Here is a 9,134-nt window from a genome sequence, read left to right as displayed (position 1 = left end):
GCTAGGCAATTTTTAAATCAACACTTTGCAAATAAATAGATTGGTCGTGGAGGTCCTATTGCATGGCCTGCTCGTTCTCCGGATTTGAATCCATTAGATTTTCATTTGTGGAGACATTTAAAATCTATTGTATACGCAACATCGATTGAACATGCTGAAATACTACGAAATAGAATAGAGCAAGGCTTCCGACAAATTCGAGAAACACCAGGAATGATAGAGAGAGTAACCAGATGAATGACAAGACGCGTGCAGGCTTGTCTTCAAATGCAAGGTAGTCATTTCGAGCATCTTTTGTAAAAGTAATTAAAACAGAAAATTCATTATACCTCATAAACGAAGGCAGATACGACATATATTTATATGATTTTTTTTTTCATTATTTTTAGGCGTACAATCAGCTCCCGAAGTGGGTCCCACAAGTTACGAAACACCCTGTATAACGCTAATTGCTAATCGCCTCATCCGCAGACAATAGGAACGAAAAATCTCGCTTGAATAATCGAGTAGTCGTTACGCAGCGACGACGCGACGTCCAAGGCGAATATTATACGCTGGCATCAATTTGAATACTCGACGTTCGTTTCGAGGATCGTTTCATATTTAATTAAGTCGATTCCATGCCGTATAATATTCTTTACGGGATTACGTATACCACGGTAAATTGCAGAATTTATCGATTAGCCAGTGCGTTCCTCCGTGTTTCTATTGTTTGGGTAATTCCAACGGGATACACATACATACGTCAAAATTCGAGTAGAGAAGAGAAAAATAAGTAGAACCACGGAATGATGACTAAATTAAAATTATTAAATATTCATTTAAATAATTTAGGTATGTTTCGTATTTGTCGTTTCGTTCGTTTCAAATACAAAATGTTTTCGACACAGCGACATAATCGGGAAGATGGTAATACTACATGAAAAACTGGGTTAAAAAGAAAGAAAACAATTTTTACATTTAATGGCTTGTTTTAAAGAAAATCAAGTTTGAAAATTTATGAATAATGTATAATGAATAATGAATAATGAATTTAATGAACAATGAATAATGAACAGTTGTTTTAGTTATTCTACGTACAAATATAAAGGAAGAAATATATAATAAGTTTTTAATAAAACATAAAATAATACTATACATTTTTCCGAGAAAATTAAATTTTAAAATTTAAAATCAAGTACATGTCTATTAACTTCGATTAAGCTAATCTTTAATTGAATGTTTTCGAAGTTTTCTCTTTCACGAATTTTTCTCTTAAATTAAAAAATTTCACTATATGTTTTTTCATTTGTATTTATATTATTTATATTGTGTATTTATTATATTCGTTTCATTTTTATACATATTTTATATTTTTATAATAATTATTTATATTACATATTTTTCACATATATTATTTCGTACATAAAATAACGTTCTATCAACTATTTATTCCTGTCCAGTCTTAATTTAAACAAATTCAAGAGTGCTTTCTAAATTTACAAATTTAACTTAACGAAACTTTGATAAAAAAAACTCGTTGGAACCTGTTTTGACACCTATTATATATTTAATCGTGCTATTCATATTATATATCAAGTTTTTATTAAATATATGCTTACAATAAATCTCTTGTAACTCCTAAACTGATTTCAAATTTCACCAATATAACCATAATGAATCATTAATTTAATTTTCTCGAAAAAAATTTGCATTTCTTCTCTTTTGACTTATTTTTGCACATAAAATGATCTCCTTTTAATCACTTTTTCTTCTGGAATATATGAAATTCAAGTTGTACTTGACAAATTTTTGAACGCAATTTCAGAATTATTTTTCCACGTGAAATCGTCCCCATTCCAATTACACACCACCGGAACTGAAGCTTCCTAAATATTTTACATATGCAAAATTTTAATAAATTGTAGATTGTTTTAAAATTCGAAACTTCTGACGCGTTTACGTTACGAATAATTTAAAATTGAATATTTTACGATAAACATTCTCCTAACTGTCTCTCCGTATAATACATTCTACACGGACTAATTAAATGCTGTAACTATGCAACTAAACTTGTTGGCTCGCTTTTTGCGGGCACGTAAGTTGGTATAACTGTTAGCAGGGACGAACTAGAATACTTTAACTACAGAGACAGGATAAACTAAATGCACGATCTCGAAATTCCTTACCGATTATAACTCTTCTCTGTTGACGTCTCTGGTTCCTAGCTTTCTCTCAATTTCCACTGAATTAAGCCACTTATCGACGCTTGCCTGCTAACTATATTTCCTGAGAGAAAGATAATACGCGTGTTCTGTTGTTTGAAACTATCAACGACAAAAAGTATAGTAGATCAGGAAAACGAATGTGCAAAGAGTAAGAGAAAGTTTCTATAGATAGAATAAAGAACACAAGATCAGATTTTATTCATACTAGGTTAAATTGGACGATCAAATTTCAACGCTTTTCTTAAAGTGAGAAATAATATTAACCCGTTGTTACAGACTATTTTGACAGAAAATGCATTTCTGTATTAATATAGGAATTCAAGATATTAAATTTTTAAGTATAATTTTTAGAAATAAATGAAATAAAATTCTAAATACAAAATTGTTATTTATTTCGAAAATACGTATATATGATAAGTTTGATGTTAATATTTTATTTGTGTTAATGTTATTTTGATTCGCGAGATTTTGACAATTGTAACACATTTTTACAATTATTAAAATTAAACCGTTTAGAGTTGATCATTTTTTTGGTGCTTTCTAATCTAAATTTTTCACGCAGATTATCCTTTCTTTTAATTCATTAAGGATTGCGTTAATACAACATTTCATTGCAATATTTTCATATAAATTTATATCATCGAATTCTATTTCTTAATCGAATATACCTAAAGGAGAACTATAAAGGAGAATTCTAAGAATATTTTTCCATCATATTATCTTCCGTCTAAATCACACTATTTTATGAAATTTTTCCATCATATTATCTTCCGTCTAAATCACACTATTTTATGAAATTTGATATTTCAGTCATTCTTAAATTTATTATTTCAATATTTATATCATAATAAACCAGTTATTGAGCTTTAATCGACTAATCTAGCTTTTTAGAAATTTTGTGTTATGAAAAATTTTCTGCTTTATCGGGTTGACGTTTAAAATTTTATTAAAAAATATGCACTCGATTTCATGTTTATTCATGATGGATACAATGTAATTAATGTAATTAATTTCATAATTACATTAATTAAAATCGATGAAAACAATTTTTCGATACTGTAAATGCTTCCTTAGCTGCCTATAATAAGAAATATTCATCAATATAATTTTGTACAATGTATTTTATAATAAAATTTAGCTCTAATAATTTACTAATATGACCTTTGTCATGTTTAATATTTCATAGTAGCTCAAACGTGTTTTCACATACTTTGTAGAATACAAGATTTCGACGATAATTAAACTGAATTTTATTCTGTTATTCTTTGAGCCTCTTTACCAATTGAAAAATCAATATTAATAGACATTTGTAAGAATCTTACATTTTTCTTTTTAATAAATGTCTACTATTATAAATAGGATAAATTATTTTATTTTGAGCTGTTTTAGACTTTTTCTGTATGCTTCAGGATCACGCTGAAATATGATAATTCTAGAAATAACATATTTTTTACTGCATCTAATTAACTTTTAATAAAATATCTTCATACTTTGCACACGTATGTACACGGTTCAATCTACCATTTATTCGATCTTGCTCGTATGAAACTGAATCAACCAATATTTCTTGATGCAGACAAATAAAAAGTAACTTTATAATAATAACCGCAAGTGCAATTGTAACATTAGCATAAATTATGCAGAATTATCAAAATAGTTCTGTTAGTATACAAAGATCAGGACAAAATAAATCAATATCCATTACTACTTACAAACTGGGAAGAACCTTCTCCAAACTGTCAATAATAAAGGTAAATATGGAACAATTATACTCGAGAATCGGTTGAACTCTCCAATTATTCTGATAAATGAAAATAACGTGGATCGTTACGGTGAAATAATAAAGCAACTTGGATATACGAAAATCAAAAATAAAAGTACGTTCTTACGATAACTACATACTTTTCTTTCATATTCGTTACGTACGAGCAGTATGCAAAAGTGTACAGCAACAGTTTCGAAAAGTTAATTAATTGCTTCAGTTCAGGTATCCTATTTTAATTATTACAATATATAGTGGAGAATTTTTTTTAGGTTCTATTCCCGCGATGATGTTTATAAAAATTTTTTAAATGCATTAAATCCGCATCCTAGTTATTAATCTCAGATCCCTAAAGATTAGATCTGCTACTATATTTTTTGTATATTTCAATACACTCAAGATGAATGGAAATTACAATTCACATTTTTAAAAATGTAGTAGAAACGAGATATCATAGTTATTGTAACCAGAATGAAAAGAAATCATAGAATAACATTTTTTCACTAAAAAAAAAAAAAAATTTTTTTAATTACAAATGATGATTACAAGTGCTCCAAAGATATTTTATAATTTATAATAATTTCCATGAATACTAATGAGATGGATATCGTTAACGGAGAATTTTTAACGAAAAATTTCTTTATGTTATGTAATATCTTACAGAAAAACCTGCAAGTGCCAAAAGTGATGAATTTATTTCTTTAGGTTGTGAGGAAAATCGATTGAAGCCCATCTTGAAGAACGATTGATGCAAAATCTATAGCTATTAGACCAATTACGCGCACTTCGCTATAAATGCACAAATTGCAGAAACTGGAGCGCGGACATCGACTTAGGAAACGTGAAAGGAAAAGTCGAGACGGCGATGAAGCGAAGGATCGCGAGAACATACGTTAAGTTAGAGCGGTTGAAAAGGCGATTTTCTGGCACGTTTTCCGGAGACAGGGGAGCCGAGCGGTGGTCCACGGTGGTCAAGGGATCGTAAAAGGAACGAAACGAACCACTATGATCTACGTATGAGGCGGGGAAGGGGGATCTAACCCGAGCTTCACGACTTTACCCACTTTACATTAAAAGCACTCTCGCGGTTAATGGACGACTTCTCGTAAACGAACTCCGCTTGTGAATTATCGACGCTCGAATTTCCCGATGAACACGCTCCCTTTTCGATCTTCTTTCGGCCGGCCGCCTTCGACCCGACCCGTAAATTATCCTCGCCGATTAAAACTTTATCGCGGGAGCATAGTAAACGTCGCGCGCCGTTTTCGATAAGGTCCCAATTCCTAACCGTGATCCCTCTTATTCGGACCCCTCTTGTTCAACGAGAAGTTTTGAAAGAGGAACCAATCGAACGCGTAGACATTACCCGTGGATCCGAATTTGCCGATTCGTAATTCGTCTTCGGGAGACGTCTGAACTTTCATTTTGCTCGTGGCAAAAGGGATGAGATGATAATACGGCGTCCCAGCGTTTTCAGCTGCAGTTTTCTTTGAAATTTCGTTCGTAATCTGAATTATTCCAAACTTTTTTGACTTGCGATGCTGAGAAACTAATAAGCAGACTGCAGATGCTTATATTTTGTGCTTAAATAAATATATTTTTATACACATAAAAAATATTTTTAATATTTTAATATTTTTAATATTTTATATTATATACATACAAAATATTTTTAATATTTTTATATAAATATTTTGTATAAAAAATACTTTTATATAAATATTTTGTATAAAAAATACTTTTATATAAATATTTTGTATAAAAAATATTTTTATGTACATATTTTATATAAAAAATATTTTTATATATTTATATAGTTTATATATTTATATAAAAAACATTTTTGTATAAATATTATATAATATTTTTATATATTTATATAAAAAACATTTTTGTATAAATATTTCAAATAAAAAATATTTTTTTATATATTTTTATATATTTATATATTAAAGATGAATGTTGGATAGAGATCTATTACGTCATTTAAAAGTTTATTTTTCACATATTTTGCATACCTTTGCAAACGTTTTGTATTATAATAAAAAACATAATTGAACATACAATAATGAAAAATGGCTAATAGTATAAGCTGTAACTTCATGAAAGAAAATCATGTAAAACTCTACATAGTTTCATTTTGAAGCGTAAAGCTCCTATTTTGACTGTACTAAGTTCGTTTTTTCCAAAGATATTTTTACAACGTGTAGCGAAAAATGATAGTACTTTTATTCTCGAAAATTGTAAAAATTCAAATAACTGTAAAAATATTAAAAAATATTTTTCGTAACTCGATACACCATGGTTCTGAAAATTGAAATTTTCTCTTAATAATTCCTTAAAATTAGCTGTATCATATTTTTTTGCAATTTTCTCGAATTTTGAACATTAAAGTCGGATGACAAAATATTGGGATTTTTTGAATTTTTGTTGTTCAAAGTTCAAAAAATGAAAAAAATTCGTTGAAAGAAGATGGAATGGGAAATTTTAATCTTCAAGACCGTAATGATTATTAGTCCATCATAAATAAAATTTTTCAGTATTATTACATATGTGTGGATTCTTGTAATTTTTTTTTTAAAGAAAAGAACACCGTGCATGCGTTAATATGCATGGAACATAGTATTAAAATATCTTGAAAAAGAAAAACGAATTCAGAATAATAAAAACAGAAATTTTACATTTTAAAATTTCTTTTTTAACAGTTTATAACAGTTTAAACAGGTTATAACAGTTCAAAGTATTGACAATTTTTCATTTAATTGTAATACAAAACTGACTCTACGAAAATAATTTATATTTGCCAAGATAATAATGATAACAAGGTAATAAAATTTTTTTGGAAAGTCAAAATATTCTACAAAACAGTACATATTTTACTTTTTTTAATATTCTACATGCAAATAGTTGATAAAATATTATTAATGTTAAAAATTCATATGTTCAGTTTTGCTCATCACTACATATATATACATATTGTAACATTCACCATGCGTTCACCTCCAAAATAACTATAAAAATTATAATTATTTTCCTTTTGAAATAAAACAAATATATATAATTAATATTTTTCAATATAACTAATAGTTTCAAAAATATTTTAATTTCCAGTCTTAGATATTTAATCGAAGAATTATCATCTCGTGTTGACAATAAACTTGCCTTTGACTAATTTCCAATATTCAGAATAAGTAAATTCAGATTTAATTGGTTAAATTGTAATTTGATGATATTTTTAATCACTTACAATTTGCATCGCGACAATAGATCGGTTTCAAAATATCACCACGATGCGATTACTTCATTTTAATGGAAAAACCAATGAAAGAAAAAGAAATGATTTGCCTTGAGAGAACGAAAATGAAAAAAAAACATCGCTGAACAAGTTGAAAGCGATGTAATAAAAAGTTCTTTGGACGTACAGAAATTGCACGAGCTTTTCGACCAATCATGTAAAATCCAGTGAAATTAGTAATAAAGTAACATCAATCTATCTTACAAGGTAAAAAGATTTTCATCTGATAGATGGAGTAAGACGTTCGTATTTTTAAGATACACACGTATCTATTATACCGTTATATACACATGGAATATCAAGCTTGAACAGAATGTTCGATATTTATGAAAACAACGAATGTCCAAACGATAATCGTTAAGAGAAAATATTTCGATAGCGGGGATCTGCATGTGACCGAGATATATCCATTATTCTCACGGCCGCAGGCAAGCAATGTGCGTTTGCTATTGTCGAAATAGACACTGATTCCTTCAACTTTATCGGTTGTCCCAATAGCATTCGCTACGCTAGTCACGGGCAATACGGCGAAACCTTGATATAAAAGAGCACGGTTGAAGTTATTGGAAGGATGAACACGAAAATCGTGACTTGTGTTTGGACGAAAAACATCAAACGGCGCCGTGCACCGGGATCACGTCCAATCAAACGTGCAAGCTTGAGCGCGCAGTAATTTAAAAGCGGCATCGAGACAAGTATTAAATCGTTCCATTAAACCTATCCCTGTTATTTGGGTAAAAGAATTGTTTGTTTGTTTGTTCAACGATAGTCGATGGTTTGCAAAAGTGTAACTGTTCCATAGATAATAAAGAAATAAATATAGAATAAAACAAAGAGGAGAGATAAGAATAAAATAAAAATATAAGTATAGAATAAATATAGAATGAAATAAAGAGGATAAATAAGGAAGAGAAAGTTAACATTCTATACTTTATTATCCACCGCTATTATCCAAATACTAATATCCATAGCACGGTAATATAGTAGAATAACTCTTTTTGTATTAATTATTTATTTTGTATTTTCGATGTTTCTCATGTTTTTGAAGGAATTTACAATTAGTAAAATTTTATATGAGAAATAAGATTTTAAGATACAAGATTGCTAAATTTTAAGATTACTATGATAAGAATTTATTAAATTTTATACAAGATATAAAATTTTACAAAATGTGTGACTGTTAAAAAAAAAACAACGTTGATATACATGTACATAGGGGCTGTGTATTCTGTGATATTTCGATATTTCATTTATGAATGACGGAAATGTCTCATAAATTAAAAGAGCAAACTTCAAAGATTTGTAGCATGAGAAAAATGTAATTCTATAAAATTATTTTAAAAAATCAACTATTACAAATTAATAATCATATTATTATAATTTTACTTAATTATACTTTGCATATATATTTTAATTATAAAAGAAATTAAAAATTAATATAAAAGTTCAAAAAGTTAGATAATTTATTAGCATTATTAAATATTAGGAAAACTGATACTTTTCTTAATCTCATAATCTGAATACATGTAATTTAGTAAGTATCAGAAAGTGGTTATTTTATGATTCGAAAATTCCATTAACAAAACAGTTTTGTTATCTATTAGTTTAAATATATTAATATGATTCTACTATCTATTATAACTTAATCATTTTAAATACCTTTGTTCTTTTTGGAAATGTGAAAAAAAATTTTGTTAACGAAAATTATTTAATACAAAGAGGGCCATAATATGGCAGGAATGATTTTTTTTGTAGATGGAAGTGTTTCTGAAATTACTTTTATTTTCTTAATAGAATTATATATATTTTAATCCATTTTAATCAATGCAACTCAATATTCTTTATAAAAATACATTAATATATATATCAA

At 28.1% G+C, this 9,134-nt stretch overlaps 1 long non-coding RNA gene across 1 annotated transcript in view; it reads left to right on the top strand.

The window, feature by feature from the left end:
* The window catches only part of LOC122536544, a 13,140-nt gene extending 7,752 nt beyond the window's left edge, over window positions 1-5,388 (top strand). Inside the window, exon 3 of the long non-coding RNA XR_006308417.1 lies at window positions 5,378-5,388. This is a non-coding gene — a long non-coding RNA (uncharacterized LOC122536544). The remainder of the gene's footprint in view (window positions 1-5,377) is intronic.
* The last annotated feature ends 3,746 nt before the right edge of the window (window positions 5,389-9,134 follow it).

Source organism: Frieseomelitta varia, unplaced genomic scaffold, assembly GCF_011392965.1.
Source record: "Frieseomelitta varia isolate USP_RPSP 00005682 unplaced genomic scaffold, Fvar_1.2 scaffold_849, whole genome shotgun sequence".
Taxonomy (NCBI): domain Eukaryota; kingdom Metazoa; phylum Arthropoda; class Insecta; order Hymenoptera; family Apidae; genus Frieseomelitta; species Frieseomelitta varia.
This window is presented reverse-complemented; position numbering and strand designations above follow the sequence as displayed.